This window comes from Elephas maximus, chromosome 8, assembly GCF_024166365.1.
Source record: "Elephas maximus indicus isolate mEleMax1 chromosome 8, mEleMax1 primary haplotype, whole genome shotgun sequence".
Classification (NCBI taxonomy): Eukaryota; Metazoa; Chordata; class Mammalia; order Proboscidea; family Elephantidae; genus Elephas; species Elephas maximus.
Genome location: NC_064826.1, coordinates 89,700,673 through 89,718,208, shown reverse-complemented (window position 1 = coordinate 89,718,208; position 17,536 = coordinate 89,700,673). Strand labels below are relative to the sequence as shown.

The 17,536-nt window shown below is 43.6% G+C and overlaps 1 protein-coding gene across 5 annotated transcripts in view; it reads right to left on the bottom strand.

Annotated features, from left to right (window-relative positions):
• The window catches only part of CREB5 (cAMP responsive element binding protein 5), a 471,478-nt gene that overhangs the window by 407,131 nt on the left and 46,811 nt on the right, over positions 1–17,536 (bottom strand). The window contains exon 1 of one of the 5 annotated variants that reach the window (XM_049894544.1): positions 102–428. The exons of 3 other annotated variants lie outside the window; for them this stretch is intronic. The gene's annotated coding sequence lies outside the window, so the exon portion shown is untranslated. Of the gene's footprint in view, positions 1–101; positions 429–17,536 lie in introns of those variants that run through there. One more of the 5 variants, XM_049894545.1, reaches the window with a different exon arrangement.

The window sequence follows — 17,536 nt, the reverse complement described above, 5'->3', positions numbered from 1 at the left end:
AAAAAACAACAACAAAACCAGGCTTCCGATGTTGAGGCTATTGAGAGCCAAATTCCACATTGCACAAAAGCCACTCAGCGGCACATTCCCTACTCACTCACCACAAATCTTCAAAGTGCAAGAAAGGACCCCCTGCCACGGGCCAGGGTCATGGACCCAAAGGTGACGATGAAAAACTCCCAAGAACATCTGGCCAAATAAGCTGGACACTGGGCCTCTCCAGTGGGGCAGACAGCGTCCTTTGTCCACACTCAGCAGCTGACCTCAGATTTCTGTCCCGGTTTGGATGTTCCATGTGGACAGCAGTGTACAAACCCCTTTCAGCTAAGCACAGAGAGGGATTGGTGTTTTTAAGATGCTGGAAAAGCCACTCTCTTCCCTTACTTCCCAATCTTCCTCCAGAACAGTCATTGGTCTTAAGCAAATGTTTCCAGAGGACCTACTAATGCCAGGCGCCCTGGAGGTGTGGGGGGAAGAGTGGTGAACAACAACTATGAGGTCCCTGTTCTTATGAAGCGCACTTTTTACCAGGGAAAGAGATAAAAAGCCAAATAAGCAAAAAATACAAGCACGCAAATCAAGTGAGTGGCCAAGAAAAACAACTGCATGTTTTGGAAAGTACAAAGAGATAAAGAGGTTAACAAGACAGGGGAAGCTTTTCAAGGGGCGGGTCAGAAACACCTCTTTGAGCCCGTGGTATTTGAGCTGGGGCCTGAAGAAGGCGAGTGAGCACGTGAAGACCGAGGAGGAGACAGTGTTCTAGTAGAGGGACCCACAAAAGCAGAGCTTGGCCTGTTTGAGGGACTGTTTGGAGCCATAATTAACACAGACCAGAAACAGGAGAATCTAACGATTGGCTTGAGGTCACAAGGCCTGGCATCAACCCATGGCTATGTGACCTTGGGAAGATAACTTTCCTGTGTGTGTTTCCTCATCTATAAATGGGGATAACGCCTACCTCTAAGGAGCCCTGGTGGTATTAAACGTTAAGCACTGGGCTGCTAACAGAAAGATTGGAGGTTCGAACCTACCCAGCGGCTTCGTGGGAGAAAGACTTGGCAACCTGCTGCCATAAGGACCATTGTTGTTGTGTTAGGTGCCACCGAATTGTTCTGACTCATAACGACTCTGTGTACAACAGAATGAAACACTGTCTGGTTCTGCGCCATCCTCACAACCATTGCTATGTTTGAGCCAGTCATTGCAGCCACTGTGTCGACCCATTTCATTGAGAAAGTCTTCCTCTTTTTCACTGATGCTCTACTTTACTAAGTATGATGTCTTTCTCCAGGGACTGGTCCTTGCTGACAACATGCCCAAAGTATGTGAAATGAAGTCTCACCATGAGAATGCTCTAAGGAGCATTCTGTCTGTACTTCTTCCAAGACAGATTTGTTCGTTCTTCTGGCAGTCCATCATATATTCAATATTCTTTGCTAACAGCATAATTCAAAGGCATTGATGCTTTTTCAGTCTTCCTTACTCATAGTCCAGCTTTCACATGCATATGAGGCGATTGAAAATACCATGGCTTGGGTCAAGTGCACCTTAGTCCTCAAAGTGACATCTTTGCTTTTTAACACTTACTTGAAAGATGTCTTTTGCAGCAGATTTGCCCAATACAGTAAGTCATTCCATCAGTTTAAACAAGACATTGAAACCTTTTCAATCCCATATAACCAAATTTAGGATAATCCCAAATACTTTTTCTTTTTCACTATTAAATATAATACTTTAGATTTAGTTGTTAAAAGAACATTTCTAAAAAAAATTTTTTAAATTTCTGATGTGGCAGAGAAAACACTATCACATATAATTTTTAATCTCTCAATAGGCTAGATTTGGCTTCATTTGGTTTGATTTCTACAGAGCTGAGTAATTCTTTGAAACCTAAAGACTCAGTTTATCCATTGAAAATTGGCAAGAAAATTTTGATAATTGACAAAGCATGTTTAAACCCAATTTAAGATTTTACATATATAGGAAAGCTTGGAGGACATACGCCAGAACATTAGCAGTGGTTATAGTTGGGCAAAGGAGCCCTGGTGACACAGTGGTTAAGTGCTCAGCTGCTAACCAAAAGGTCAGAGGTTCAAACCCACCAGCCGCTCCCAGAAAAAAAAAAACAACCCAGTGCTGTCGAGTCAGTTCCAACTCAAAGCGACCCTATAGGACAGAGTAGAACTTCCCCACAGAGTTTCCAATGAGCCCTGGCAGATTCAAACTCCACAGGAGAAAAATGTGGCAGTCTGCTTTTTTAAAGATTACAGCCTTGGAAACCCTCTGGGGCTGTTCTAGTCTGTCTCATAGGTGGCTATGAGTCGGAATCGACTCGATGGCAACAGGTTTACAGTTGGGCAATGAGATTATGCATTTTTTACATATCTGTTTTTTCTACCAGAACATTGATTGCTTGTGTACAAAATTAAAAAAAAGAAAAGAAAAAAAACCGTTGACATGAGATGAGATTGAAAAAATACCCCTGGAAGCATGTAAGGATGGGATGGATACTGTGAGAGGCTCTGGGCCTGTCTTGCCCTTTGCAGCTGAAAAGCTGTTCTCTCTCAGACAAATTTCTAAGCCTCTCTGGATTTTAGTTTCTTCATTTGTGAAACGGACAAAACAATTCTTTTTCACCCAGGTTTGTGGTAAAGATTGAATGAAGCATATAGCGAAGGCTCAAAAAAGCATGGCTCTGTAGCACTATGTAGTTTTTAAAACTATGTGGGTTCAAATCCTTGTTTTTCTTATTTAGCTGTGTGACCTTAGATAAATCACCTAACCTCTCTGTGCCTCAGTTTCCTCATATCTTACCTCATAAGGAGTATTGTTATGTGAAGATTAGAGGAGTTAACATGTGTAAAAGAATTTAGAACAGTGCCTGGCACATGGTAAGTGCCATGTAACTGCCAGCTCTTATTACTATTATAAAATCTGAACCTAAAACTTCTGAAATGCATATGTCTACATAATCATGTAAATATGGTTTATTTTAGGGTGACAAAAATAACAAGCAAGAATAGCATGGCACTGAGTATCATTCTTGGCAGAGACACAAATTTTTATTCACATACGAATGTGCTATGTTTAGATGGCAAAAAAATGAAGGTCCTAATTTTTCATTTGCTCCCTTATATTTAAACACAGTTGTATGCAGAAAATTCTTAATTGGCTGAGCTAATTGCCACAATGAGCATTTTCTATGCCATGCTTCTGTCTGTCTGTTGCTCCCCTAGCGTGGAACAGGGTTCAGTGATTCTGCAGGCATATTTGTAAGAATGCGCAATCACCCACCACGGCAGGGACAAAGGGGGCCCAGGCAATCCACTTATTTATTGAATTCAATTTTTATTGGAGGCTATCTTATTTGGAACCATGCTAGATGCTGGAAAGACATAAATGAGAAAAGACATGGTTCCCATGAGATAGTACAGTGGTCAAGAGCATGGCCTTTAGAGTAATGCACAGATAAGTCTGACCCCATCCCTCTGCTTTTTATCATTAATGTCTGTGTGCCCTTGGGCATGTTATTTAATTTCTCTGAACTTCAGTTCCCTCATCTGCAAAATAATAATAATAATAAATAACTACTTCAGAGGGTTGTTGTGATAAATAAATGAAAGTTCTCTGTAAAGCATTTAGCACATTGTGATACAAATGGATAACTCACTCAGCTACTAACCAAAAGGTTGGAAGTTCAAGTCCACCCATAGGTGCCTTGGAAGAAAGGCCTGGCAATCTACTTCAAAAAGTCAGCCACTGAAAACCCTGTGGAGCAGAGTTGCCATGACTCAATGGCAACTGGCTTTAAGCTCCCAATAAATGTTAACTCTTACTATATGACCTTCAACGGAGGCAGACAAAAGCAGGTAACTGGATGTTTGTGCGAAAGGTGAGATGGAGTTTCAGGGAAGATGATGAGAGCACAGAGAGTGACTCCATTTACCTGTGGGAGTCAGGATTTAGGAAAACAGAATTAAGTTATTATTCTCAGTATCTTCTGTTCCCAACTCTGGTGCCTGCCCAACCCATTCCCCATGATCCTTGGTTGGGTAAGTCCACCCTACCTCAGACAAATAAAGCCCACGTTCCAGGTCACAACTCCCAGACCTAATCCATGCTTACTCTCACCCTCATCTGATGCTTGAGTCTATTCTACAACTTTCCAAAGAACTCATCATCCAGATGCAGCAGGAAGATCTGCAGTGATGGTGAACATTCCCCTGGAAGGGACTGGGCACCACCTTTAAGATGTACAGTGGCATTAGCAGATAGGCCTGGCCCAGTCCTAGGGAAGCAGTCTGAGACAGGTAAACTCCATCCCCAGAAATGAGCTCAGTACCTCAAGCCCATGACTTGTCTGCCACAGCAGTTCATTGGCTTTATTTCTCTTGCTCAGCAACTCATGATTTCTGTTCAGGGACCTGGTCACTTCCTTGGGCTCTGTCCCCAGGTTCTGCGTCTAGATCTGCTATTGGCCACAGCTTTCTTGAGTTTTGATTCTTGTGTTAAACTCCTCCTCATAGAAGCCCGTATTGACCTTCTAAGGCCACTTGCCCATCTTCATTTGCTCTAGTTGTCTAAAATCGTCCTCCTCATTGGGTTCATTCCCACCTAGGGGCCATCCTGAAGAAGTATAATCCTTCTGTAACCCAGCAGAGTTTCACATATCTGCAGGCAGCTCAGAATGGCTGCTCCCAGTCTTCTCTTGACAGACCAAACATCTCCAGGTTCCTTCTCCTGCTTCTCTTGGGATATTCTCTTATTGACTCCTCCACTTTCTCCTGTGAGGCTACCCTGGATACCTTGATAATAGGCATTAGGCTGATGATGGCCTTACTGAGTCATCGATCTGAGAGAACATTTGCATTTGAATAGTAGGTTCAACACAGTTACCCTAAGAAGTGAGCAGTGTGGGAAATGCTGACAAGTGTCCAGGCTGATATGATCCCAGGTAACTTCCGCACCCTTCATATTACCCCACAAGGGCAACTTCCCATGCTACCCACAAAGGCAAAGTAACAAATTGCAACTATCACCAGGAGCAGTAATGCATTTTCATAAATCCTCAGCAGCATTTCTGTTTGAATCTCTACTTTCAAATCTTTTAGGAATATACCTAGGAGTGGAATTGCTGGGTCATACGGCAGTTCTATTTTTTGTTTTTTTAGGAACTGCTGCACTGTTTTCCACAATGGCTGTACCATTTTACATTCCCCTCAGCAGTGGGTAAGGGTTTCAATTTCCTCACATCTTTGTCAAAATTTGTTGTTTTCTGTTTTTATCTTAGCCATCCTAAAAAAAAAAAAGTGCGCGTGAAATGGTATCTCATTGTGGTTTTGATTTACGCCTCTCTGATGGCTAATGACGCTGAGCACCTTTTGGTGTGTATAGTGGCTATTTGAATGTCTTCCTTGATGAAATGTCTATTCAAGTCCTTTGCCCATTTTATGATTCAGTTATTTGTCTTTTTGTTGTTAACTTATTGAAGTTTTATATATAAATGTATGTGTGTATATATATATATATAGGTTATTAGCTTCTTGTTGGATATATGGTTTCTGAAGATACTCTCCCAGTCCGTAGCTTGTCTTTTCACTTTTTTGCTAAAGTCTTTTGATGAAAAATAGTTCTTAATTTTTATGAGGTCCCATTTATTTATTTTGTCTCTTGCTGCTTGTGCTTTTATTACATTAGATAATCCATTGATAAAAGCCAGGCCTGACAGTGTTGTCCCTGCTTTTTCTTCTAAGAAGTTTATGGTTTTAGTTCATAGGGTTTTCAATGGCTGTGATCTTTCAGAAGCAGATCACCAGGGCTTCCTTCCAAGGCGCCCTTGGGTGGATTCGAAGCCCCAATCTTTCGGTTAGTAGCCAAGTGCTTAGTTGTTTGCACCACCCAAGACTTCTACACCAGTGGCCATTGAGTCGATTCTGACTCATGGTGACTCCATGTGTTTTGAAGGGATTCATAATTCTCCAGAGGAATCAATGGACCAGGTAGATGTCATTTGACCAGCCTGGTCTGGTAACCCTCAGAATCCGGATATATCTGGGGTGAGTTGGAAGGACTTGTATGGAAGTTTTACCTGATTAGAAATGTTGGTCTTACAGTATGAAAAGCTAAATCAGCAAGAAGGAGGGGAAGGCAACTAAAATTCATGGCTGCTTATTTATTCCTCACCACCTACAGAAAAGGTATTTTATTATCCCCAGTTTACAGATGGGAAAATTTGAAGTAAATAACTTCCCTCAAGGACCCAGTTAGAAAGAAGGGAGCCAGGAATTAAACACACACATCTGCTTACTCCAATGCTTGCAGGCTTTCTACTGGACTAAATACACTTTCTCTTTAAGACTGACTGAAAATTTCCCCAAAATAATCAGTGAAAATTCCCTCATAGCAGATGATAGATATGACATTATTTTGCGCAAAATTATCAATCTTATTTTTCTTAAGGTACCAGGCTAAAAATTTCAGAACTTTTTTTTTCTTCTGTCATAAGTTTAGGATAAACGTGATCAAGTAATAACTAGATGAAATTTGCTAGAAAGACCACGAAATACACATAAGAACCTACTTATAACCGCTTTTATAAATGAAGGTACCAATATGCCCTTCAGCTCTATTTTTATTTTGTTTCTTCAACTGGCCTCAGTCTGGCTTCTCAGCTCTCCTTATTTTGACTGTTTCTACCCAGACGAGGTGCTGTAGATTCTGTGAAATCACTACCTTTGCAGCTGCGTTTGCTACATTTCAGAGAGGCAAGAGAAATACAGTCTCTGCTTCCTTTTTAAAACCCGACAGTCACACTTTCTATACTTCAAAGTCACACCGTATGACCTCAGCAGGCTGACATAAATGGACACTCATGCAAAGGACTACTCATTTGGTGGTTTTTTCCATATGGGCAAAAAAATGGCCGCCATTTAACCTTGTAGCATTTAGGAGTTTACAAAGCAACTTCCTATACGTTAATTTAATTTCGTTCTTAGAATGATTTATGAAATGGACATATAAATATAATTTTTTTTTTGGCCATTTTGCAGATGATGAACTTGAGATTTAGAAAGGGTAGGTTACATGACTGAAGTCACACCACCAGTAAAAGGCAGAAAACCAAAAATCCACTGCCGTCGAGTCAATTCCGACTCATAGCGACCCTATAGGGACAGAGTAGAGCTGCCCCATAGAGTTTCCAAGGAGTGCCTGGAGGACCTGAACCGCTGACCTCTTGGTTAGCAGCTGTAACACTTAACCACTACACCACCGGGGTTTCTGAAAAAGGCAGAGCTGGGCTTGAATTCAGCCCTCTAACTAAGTGCTAGAATATTCTTAGAACAGGGTAGAGCAACTAATTTCACCAGTGCTTTGGGATGTTTCCATACCTGGTGAAATGAACCTGACAGCTCAGGAATTCAGCAAACTCCTAAGTGCCAGTGAGTCCTGAAAATACACTTCTGATACAAATGCATAGGTGTGACTCTAGAAGGCTCTAGGTCTACAGGCTGCTTCCAAAGAGAAGGCACAGGCTTGTCCTCTCATCGTGGAGGCGGAAGAACAGCACCAAGCACTCTCCTCGCTCCTGCTGCCCTGAGTCAAGCTACAAAACCCTCTGTGCTGCACTCCCAGGCCAAGCTCCTAGCTCGCTCCCTAGAAGTAAGCTTGAAGCAGTCTCTAAAGAATAATTTGGAGAAAGTCAAAATGCCTTCTCTCCTACTCTATCTCTATAGTATCTGGTACAATCTCATGGCTCCCAGAGCTCCCCTGAGGCTGTAGGATTCGCGCCCTGAGATTCTGCCCACTCAGCACCCTGTCCTCAGGACCTCCTGAGGTTCTGGGCGAAGAAATGGCCCCAGAATGCTTTTCTCCCAAGATAAGTCTCAGGGAGGGTGAGATTAAGAACCACCTATCAGTGGATTCTACTCTGTGTGTCCAGGCTGTCTGGGTAAAATTACCAACACCATCACATACCAACTGTACAACCATTGTGTACTTCTGTTTCTAGACAAAAATATATCTTGATAAAGCCATTACTTTAAAAGGCATATAAGTGAGTTCACCACATTTTACTCCATCGTTTTAGTTTGAAAAGTGGTGATGAATTTACCAGTTAAACTCTCTAAGGCTACAAGGCCCGTATCTTCTGAACCAAAATCAGGACACAGTCTGACACAAGAGCTTTCTTCTTTTTAAACTTATTTAAATGAAAAAATTTTCCAAAGGTCTACACATCCGATCAATTCAGTGAGCCATTATACAGATCATCTCTGGGGAATGCGTTACAATGACATAAATTTGGGACTGTCATGGAAACTCCCAGCGGCATGGCCTCATATACGTCGGCTGTCAGTCCACATGAAATACAGATATCTCATTACTCAAAAAACACACACGGATTTCTAGACTGTGGTCATGGTGGGTTAATGGAAAATTATGATGACCAAAAGGCTTCCATGCAGGAAAATAAATATTAGCAACTTTGTTCCCTGAACTCAGACTGTGAGCATTTCAAGCACAAATGCTAAAACAAATGCCTGTCAACGAAACACAGTAACCAGGACATCTTGTCTTGTTGATTGGTGTCTAATATAATATGTGTTCTATATACATTTGTGGAATCAATATGTGGGTTTTTATCCCCATCAAAGGAGCCCTGGTGGTGCGGTGGTTAAAGCACTCAGCTGCGAACCAAAGGGTCGGTGGTTCAAACCCACCAGCTGCTCTGTGGGAGAAAGATGTGGCAGTCAGCCTTCATCAAGATTTGCAGCCTTGGAAACCCTACAGGGCGATTCCACTCTGTCCTATAGGGTTGCTATGAGTCAGAATCTACTGGATGGCAGTGGGCTTGTTATTTGTCATCCCCATCAAATCCTAGGTTTTCCTTCTTGTCTGTGCCTTTCCCTCTTGCACTTCTCTGTGATTACGTGTTTGCTAACATTGAGTACGTTTGTCAGATCTACAACTCTTTGATAACCATTCTTCCACTTCTTTCACGCTTTCTTTTTCTGCCACTCCTCTCGCTCTCACACCTCCCTCCTTCTCCCCTCTCTTACCTAGATCAGTTACCAAATGCTCTCATCTCCACTTCTCTTAAATCGGGCCACTTTTCTCCATTCCCACTGCCACCATCTTAGGTCAATCCACCATCATCTTCAGCTGAATTCACGAAACAGCTCGCTGTAGTACAAATAGCTGACCTTTAGGAAGCACTCTCTGTGCAAACCAGAGAGTTTCATTTATCCTCATAAAAACCTTACTGGGTAGGTTTTTCTCCATTTTTAAAATGAGGAAGTCAAGCCTAAGTCACCTGTCCAAGGACAAAATCTATTAAGGGTAAAGTGTGGACACTTCAACATGCCTGCAAGGCTCTCTACCTGATGATGTCCTTCCTTAACCCTCCTGTCTTATTTCTTGCCAGTTCCTATAAGTCCTTTAGAAATTGCCATCATCACCTCCATGACAGACAGCGCACCTGAAAAACAAGTTGGGAGCCCCTCTCATGGGCTCCCATAGCCCCTTGTACATACCCCTATGAAAGTCCTTACAAGGCAGAACATCATATCACATCACAGAGTTAAAACTGCAGGAGTCAGGCTGCAGGGCTTCAATCCCAGTTCTACCACTTAGCAGCTATTTGACCTTATGCAGTCTACTTAGCCTCTTTGTGCCTCAGTTTCCTCTTCTGTAAACTAGGGGTAATAAAAGTACATACCTCACTGGGTTGTTAAGAAGTTTAAATAAAATAACACATGTAAAGCAATTAGAGATGCTTGGTTTTTTTGGTAAGCACTTACGTATTTATAGGTAAATCTTCTCCTTTTTACCTTCTCTCTTCTTCACTTTTTTTTATTTCAATCTCTGCAATTCCTGCACACTTTCCTTTCCTCTATCCTCATATATTAATGTAATTTCCTCACATTCGTAAAATATGTAATCTTTTTCAAAATTCTTCTTCCTCAAAGCAAGTCTGTGAAGTGGGCAGGAAAAGGTATTTTATTTTACAGAGAGAACAAATGTCTCTCTACATCACGTGAATGTAGCAGCACAGTTGTGGTTAGCAGGTATCTGGGTTTAGTATGAGCAATAGCAACGGAGAACCCAACAGCAGTGACAGGAACTACAGCTGTTGGGGGAAAAAAAGTTAGTTTCAAAATCCTACTTGCGCTGCTAAATTTACTTCTCTGAGCCTCATTTTCCTCATCTAAAAAATGGGGTAAGACTGTAGTGGGATTAAATGAAACAATATACCTGAGCATCTCTTCAGTTCTGGAGCGTACTAAACACTCAGTAAATATTAGTTCACGAAAACAGGGGCCCACACAAAGGAACCCATCAAAGGCAAAGTCAGCACAAACCCATATTGGACTGTGTGCTTTCCATGATGCCACCCCGTCTTTCCACCTAAACATACCCCGGGTCGTGTCCTCAGCAGAACATTCCAGCCAGCTCATTCATAAATTTGTGTCTGTGCCTGTGCCTCACACTGAGGAAAACAAAAAGGAGGCTTGGGAATGGGGCTGAGGGGCTCTAATGCATAATAATAGGATTCCAGAACCTAAAATCGCCCCATGGACCCTGCCTTTATGGGTGACCTAATGAAGAAACGGAGTCCTTGGGTGGTACAAACGGCTAAGAGCTTGGCTACTAACCGAAAGGTTGAAAGTTAGAATACACCCAGAAGCCCCTTGGAAGAAAAGCCTGATGATCTGCTTCCAAAAGATCACAGCTTTAAAAACCCTACGGAGTGTAGTTCTACTCTGCAACACATGGGATCACCACGAGGTGGAATCCACTCAACATCAGCCAGTTTGGTTTGGCGTTTTAGTTTAAGGAAGAAACATCAGTACTACATGCTTCTGATCCAGCAACTATCCTCGCTTTTCTAGCGGTCTTGCCTCTAGAGAAAAGAGACCCCTTTGCCTGATTCTTATTTTCAGTATTTTCCCTCTCCTCCAGATATAAGAAGAGATGGTCCATACGCAAACTCAAATTCTGACTGACAAGGCAGGAAAACTGGACAGCTGGACGAAGGATGAGAAGGGTGGGGTTTGCCGAAGTGGAAGAACATCAGTTCTGAAGACAAGGCCCTCTCTAAGACTGTGACGGCCCAGAGGCAGCGATGTTGACTATTCTCTGAGGAGCGAATAAAGGGCAATTCCACTGAGGCATTAATGTGCGGAGGTCAAAGAGGGAGTGGACGCTCCAACGAGTAAGTCCATCTTGGCAGGGAGCGTGACAGGGTGTGGGCGTCCTGTCATCAGATGTGCATGACATCGACCCAGCCCATTACATCAGCAAGGATCACATCACTCGGGAAGCAATGAGAACCAGGCCCATCGGGGTCATCAAATCCCACAGCAACGCATTAAAAGCCTTTTGCCTCTCTCCTTCATGGCTCTCTCAGGACTGTGGCCCACTATGTGTCAGGCACCACGCTAGGTTATTTAACTTATGGTAATCACTTAACTCCCAGAACACCCCTTCAAAGAATGCGTTATCCATATTTTACTGATGAATACACTGGGCCCAGAGAGGTGAAGTCATCGGCTATGATCACACAGTATTTTGCAAAGTTGGGATTCAAACCCAGGTCATTCTGAAACCACAGTCTATGGATTTTTTCACCGGTACGTTTAGCACCCGTCTCTACACAGCCCTTTCCTGCCTGCCTAGACTTGGGATTCTATAACTTTAATAGTAGTAAAAGGAGCTTATTATTATTATTATTCAATGTTAATGAGTTTGAATTTTTTTTTTTTTTTTTTTTTTACGTTTTCAAAGCACCACACGTGTCACGTGTCACTCACATTATACTGCAGAAATCTGGTCCCCGATTGTGCCCGTTTATGTTAGAAACTGTGCCCAGCCACATTTAAAACCACCATGAAGTTGTCAGATCTACGTTAGTTCCCACCTTCTCATCATCCCTGCACACACGCCCCTCCCAATTCATTTAGTCAACAAATATCTACTTGGCGCATGCTACATTATCAGGCATCTTGCAGACACTGGAACATATAAAATAAATAAGATACAGTCTCAGGCATTCCCCAAGACCCAAAACAAAATCTGACTTGATGTAGAGGTTCTTTAAGAAGGTATAACCTGGGTGGTGCAAGCAGTTACTAGTGCTGACTGCTGACTGAAAGGTTGGCAGTTTGAGTCCACCCAGAGGCACCTCAGAAGAAAGGCCTGGCTATTTACTTCCCAAAAATCAGCCACTGAAAACTCTGTGGAGACCCACAGTTCTCCTCTGGCACACATGGAGCCACCATGAGTCCGAATCGACTCGACAGCAACTGTTTGTTTTTTAATTCAGTGTAAGGCACAGCATTGTTTTCTTCATTGCTAGTGTGTCCTGATCTTTTCCCCCATGACGTCCCTGGATGTCCATGTCCAGAGAGCAAGTCTCCAATTCACACTCCAGTGTCCTCTCTGGATTTCTGCCTTGGCTCCTTTTCCTAAGTCCCTGTTCTGGTCATATGACTTGTAACATTGCTTCCTTTTAGGACTAAGGCCCTGCCAATCCTCGTCCAAATCTCCTTTCCTCAAGTCCCCAAGGCAGGACTCCTATCCAATGGTGAAAAATCTGATGGGACAACCACTATTCAACCCAGATTTCCCTTGGTCTTACTCTGTCTACCTGCTGGGGAGCCCTGCACCCCCTCATCTTGGTTTCCTACAGCAAATCTCTTGCCAGGACTGTGAGCAGTTATTGCCAGAAGTTTCAGGCTAACCCTTAGCTCAGCTGAACTGGCCTGAGGTTCTGTTATGAGGCAGGGGGCAAATCCAATTCTAAGCCCACCTACCACCAATCCTACCTTTTAAGTAACCACATCATACCCAGTGGAGTCCCAGGGCGAGATAGAAATGGCCCCTTTGTTTCTCTGTTTGAAAGCTATTCTTCTACAAACTAAGCTTGTCTGCATGTATCTAACATACAGCTGGTTACAGTACCCAAGCGTATCAACATAAAATTCAATGCCTGGCATTGTCCATTGTCAGGAATTTATAAATTGTTTTGTTTAGTTTTTGCACAGCACCTTCTCAAATTTAAAAACATACGTTAAAATTATTTTGCCAGAAGACAGATAAGAACAACTGTCAAGTCACTATTCAAAACACTTTTTCTCCTACTCCCCCAAAGTCACAAATTTTACGGCCCGCCACATGCAAGACGCATGGGGAGGATCTTCCCCCTCTGCTTATTTAAGCCACTTGCCATTTGACATGCACAGACTTAGGCCCCCGGGGTTAGTAGGCCGGTCCAAAAATCTAGCAATCATAAAATTCCGAATCTTAGTGAAAGCTGTGCTCAGCAGCAATTGTTGTGACTGTAGCCAAACAAGAAGGCAGCATGTCCCAGGCCCAGTTTCTACAGAGAGAGGCCAAGAATAAAATAGGTGAAGTCTGTCCATGTGCAAAATGACAGATGCAATACCTCTTTTTAAGAAAAAAGACCTGCTTACTTGCCTGGGTGCTGCAGGGATGTAATCTTTAAAGAGGTTTTTTGCATTTCCCTAAGTGGTTCAGGGTAGAAGTCTTGCCTTCCATGCAGGAGACCCTGGTTCAATTCCCAGCCAATTCACCTCAAGCACAGCCATCAGCTGCCTGTCGGTGGAGGCGTGCATGTTGCTATGATGCTGAACAGGTTTCATTGGAGCTTCCAGACTAAGACAGACTACGAAGAAAGGCCTGGTGATCTACTTGTGAAACTCAGCCAATGAAAACCCTATGGATCACAACAGTCTGACCCGCAATCTGTCCTGGGGATGGTGCAAGACCAGGCAGCATTTCCTTCTACTGTGCATGGATGTCGCCATGAGTCAGGAATCTGGATGGCGGCTATCAATGACAACAAGAAGAATTCCACAAAGACTTGGGACTACAACACCATCTAGGACTCTCCTCTGCAGAGAATTATTGTGTTACCAAAGAGTCCTTAAAAGCAGCCTAGTGGCTGGGGTGGCTGGGGTGTAGCGCCCCCACTATCAGGCAGTCCATCACAATGAAGCCCGTGGCCAAGGATCCTCGTCACGTGGCCGCCAGCGGCCAATCCATAACCATAGTGAGAGCATTAAAACCAGCACATAAGAGATTCATTTTCCAAAAGCGATGGAAACAAACTAGGAGACAATTCTCCAAAGACTGAACGTTTGCATCCAGCAAATGCCTGCTGGAAATTTATACGCTCTGAGTGTAAAAGCAGTGAAATTCGATAATCTCAAAGCCACAGATTTGTAACTTGCACTTATGTAAATATTTATGGTTCTTAAAAAAAAAAATCAATCCTCTCAGCCTTTCTTTTTAGTGCATGCTTCAGAGACAACATTTTTTTTCTCTCAAGTTGAGGATGTAAACTCTTGCTATTGCTTAGGAAAATTAAGTCAACAGCCTGCCAAAGAATAACCTAAATCCCACTTACGATTTCCTTCTTGCAGATTACATAGCATTCTCTCCCCAGTACCAGTGGTAGCATAAACTGGTCCTTTCTGTGACCTGACCTCGGAGACAGAGGAGGTTAAAAGTTCAGCAGGTCAGTAACACTTCTTGCATAATAAGAAAATAAATAGTTAGTTATTGGTCAATTTCCTTTGTAACTGGGGAGTAAAACGCAAACAGTTCCCCACTGGTGTTGGACACAAGCACACGCCGGCCTCTTGCCCACATCATCTTGGCCAGAACTATTACAGCTGCCTTTTAACAGTCTCCTTCCTGCTTTCTCACCTCTTCAAACCACCCTTCACACTGCGCCCAGAGCCATCTTCCTAAAGACTGGTTTTATTCATTTTGCCCCTTCCTCAATGCCTACCTGAAGCATCGAAGCCCCAAAGTACAGTCTACATTTCCTTGGTAGGACGGTCATGGCCGTCTGCTGTCCACCCCTGACTTTTATCCCTTGCCAGTCTCCAAGCAGCATAGACCCTTCATGTCTGTGATCCTGAATCTCTTGCCAGTACCTAAGCCTACCAGACACTTCCCACTTCTGCTTTTTCTCATGCTTGTCAGCAGTCCCTTTCCCTCTTCTGTGTTTATTAAAGCCTTCTTCTACCTTAGTTGGTTCAAATGCCACCGTAAGAAAAATTCCCTGCACTCCTCCCCCTTCTCTGTTCCACTCCCAAATCATTGGCTTGCCTGTCTCCTCCACTAGGCAGTAGGCTCCTGTTCACCTCAGCAGATCCTGTTTAGCCCAGAGCTTTCCACATAGTGTTGTTATTGTTGTTGTTAGCTGTTGTCAAGTTAGGGCCCAACTCCTGTGACTCCATGGAAGACAGAACGAAAAGCTGACTTGGTCCTGTCCCATTCCTACCATTGGTGGCAGACCGGACCATTGGGATCTGCGGGGTTTCCATTGGCTGATTTTTGGAAGTAGATCACTAGGCTTTTCTCCCTAGTCTGTCTGAATCTGGAAGCTCCGATGAAATCTGTTCAGCATCATCACTGACGGATGGGTGTAACTGTGCATGGGTGCGTTGCTTGGGAATCAGACCAGGCTTTCCCTCATGGAAGATAAAAGTTCTACCAATGAACCACCAATACTCCCTTCCACATAGATGTTGTTGTGTCCCGTTCAGTGGGTTCCAACTCATGGCAACCCTATAGGACAGAGTAGAACTGCCTCATAGGGTTTCCTAGGCTGAAATTTTAGTGGGAGCAGATTGCAAGGTCTTTTCTCTTGTGGAGCCACTGTATGGGTTTGAACTGCCCATCTTTCCATTAGCAGCTGAGCACTTTACCACTGCGCCACGAGGACTCCTTTTCCACATAGTAGGCATTTCAAGACCTGTCTTGGGAATTGACATCTGCCTGCTAAGAGGTGCACAAATTTTAATGTCTCAAGAGCAACTGATGTAACTGATGGCTTAAAGCAGGTTTTATGTGTGGCTTTCCCCCTCCCTTTTTTCAAAGGCTGTGTTAAAAGCTCCTGCTCATTATTTGATTAAAAGAACTGCAGATGGCAGAAATACCGTCTTAATGCATGTTAGGGGGATGGTCAGATCCCGCTCTGCACAATTACAGGGAAAGCCTCATTCGAGGATTAGTGCAGTGGTGTGTTGAGGCCACTCTAAGGCCACCACTTCAGTATCTATGAGAGAAAGGGCTGTGGGAGCGAGTACCAGTATACTCTACCATCCATGGCCCACCAGCCCTGTGTTAAAACACATTCCATTGCAACCGGCCAGGTCCTCCAAGTGAAGAAGTTACTGGTGAGTGACATATCAACTTTTTCAAGAGAAGCAGTTACTGTTGAGGTGCGTATCAACTCTTGCATTTGCATACTGGCATCTCAGTTGCCTAGAAAGGAATTTTATGTGTTTAATAGTATTCAAAAAAAAAAAAAAAGTTGCAGTCAAGTCGATCCCAGCTCATCGAAATACCACGTGTGTCAGAGTAGAACTGTGATCCACAGGGGTTTTTTTCCAATGGCTGATTTTTCAAAAGTATATAACCAGGCCTTTCTTCCAAGGCATCTCTGGGTAGAATCAAATCATTGAACCACCGACATTTTGGTTAGCAGACAATCGCATTAACTGTGTCACCCAGGGATGCCTCTTAATAGCCACTCCAGTGGGATCTGGGTCGGGCCCTGCGATGACAGGCCTTAGCCAGGACAGGCCCTGGGAATGCAGGATAGTACCTGCATTTACTGACAAATGAGCACCAAAGAAATAAGATGAGGGTGGAGCCACGAAGTAGACCTCCCATAGTACAAGCTGGTCATTAAGTTTGGGTATAGGTGGAGTGTCCCAGGTTCTATGAGGTGACAGTGGGGGCAACACAGCCAACATGGGTGAGGAGGAAAACAGGGAAAGAGAAGTCCTAGGAGATTACACTGAAGAATACAGGTAAGATGCCAACCGGCAGGGACTCAGATGCTAGCTCCACTGTCCTCATCGGTGCCTCTGAAGCCACAGTCTGATGCCCAGTAAACAGCAGCTAGGCCACTTAACTGGAGCCCTGGTGGTGCAGTGGTTAAGAGCTCAGCTACTAACCAAAACATCAGCAGTTCGAATCCACCAGCCCCTCCTTGGAAACCCTATGGGGCAGTTCTACTCCGTCCTGTAGAGTCGCTGCAAGTCGGAATTGACTCATCGGCAACGGGAATGGGTTTTACCACAGCTTTGGTCGGGGAGGGCATGTTGGAATTGAACACATTAGGAGAGAGGTGATGAGGGTGGGATTGATGGAATATCCCAAGAAGGAAATTCTTCAGGAATAAGAATTAGAGGAGAGTCTCTTTCAGATAGCAACCAGCCTGGACCATGTCCTATATCCAGTCAATGAGAGGTTTATAAAACCTTTCTCCACCCAAAGGAGGCAGCATTTTAATTTACAGAGATTTTCTTTTTGTTTTACTCTAATGGCACTGAAGCAAACCTGTACCTATACCATTTTCACAGGTGATGACATTGTAAGTGGCAAGAGAAACAGCCATAGCAATAGCCCGTGGCAGGGCAGGCCCTGTCCTGAAGGCATTTTGAAAATCACTGGGGTGCTTCATTTTGGTTTTTACCATGATTACAGGGGCACT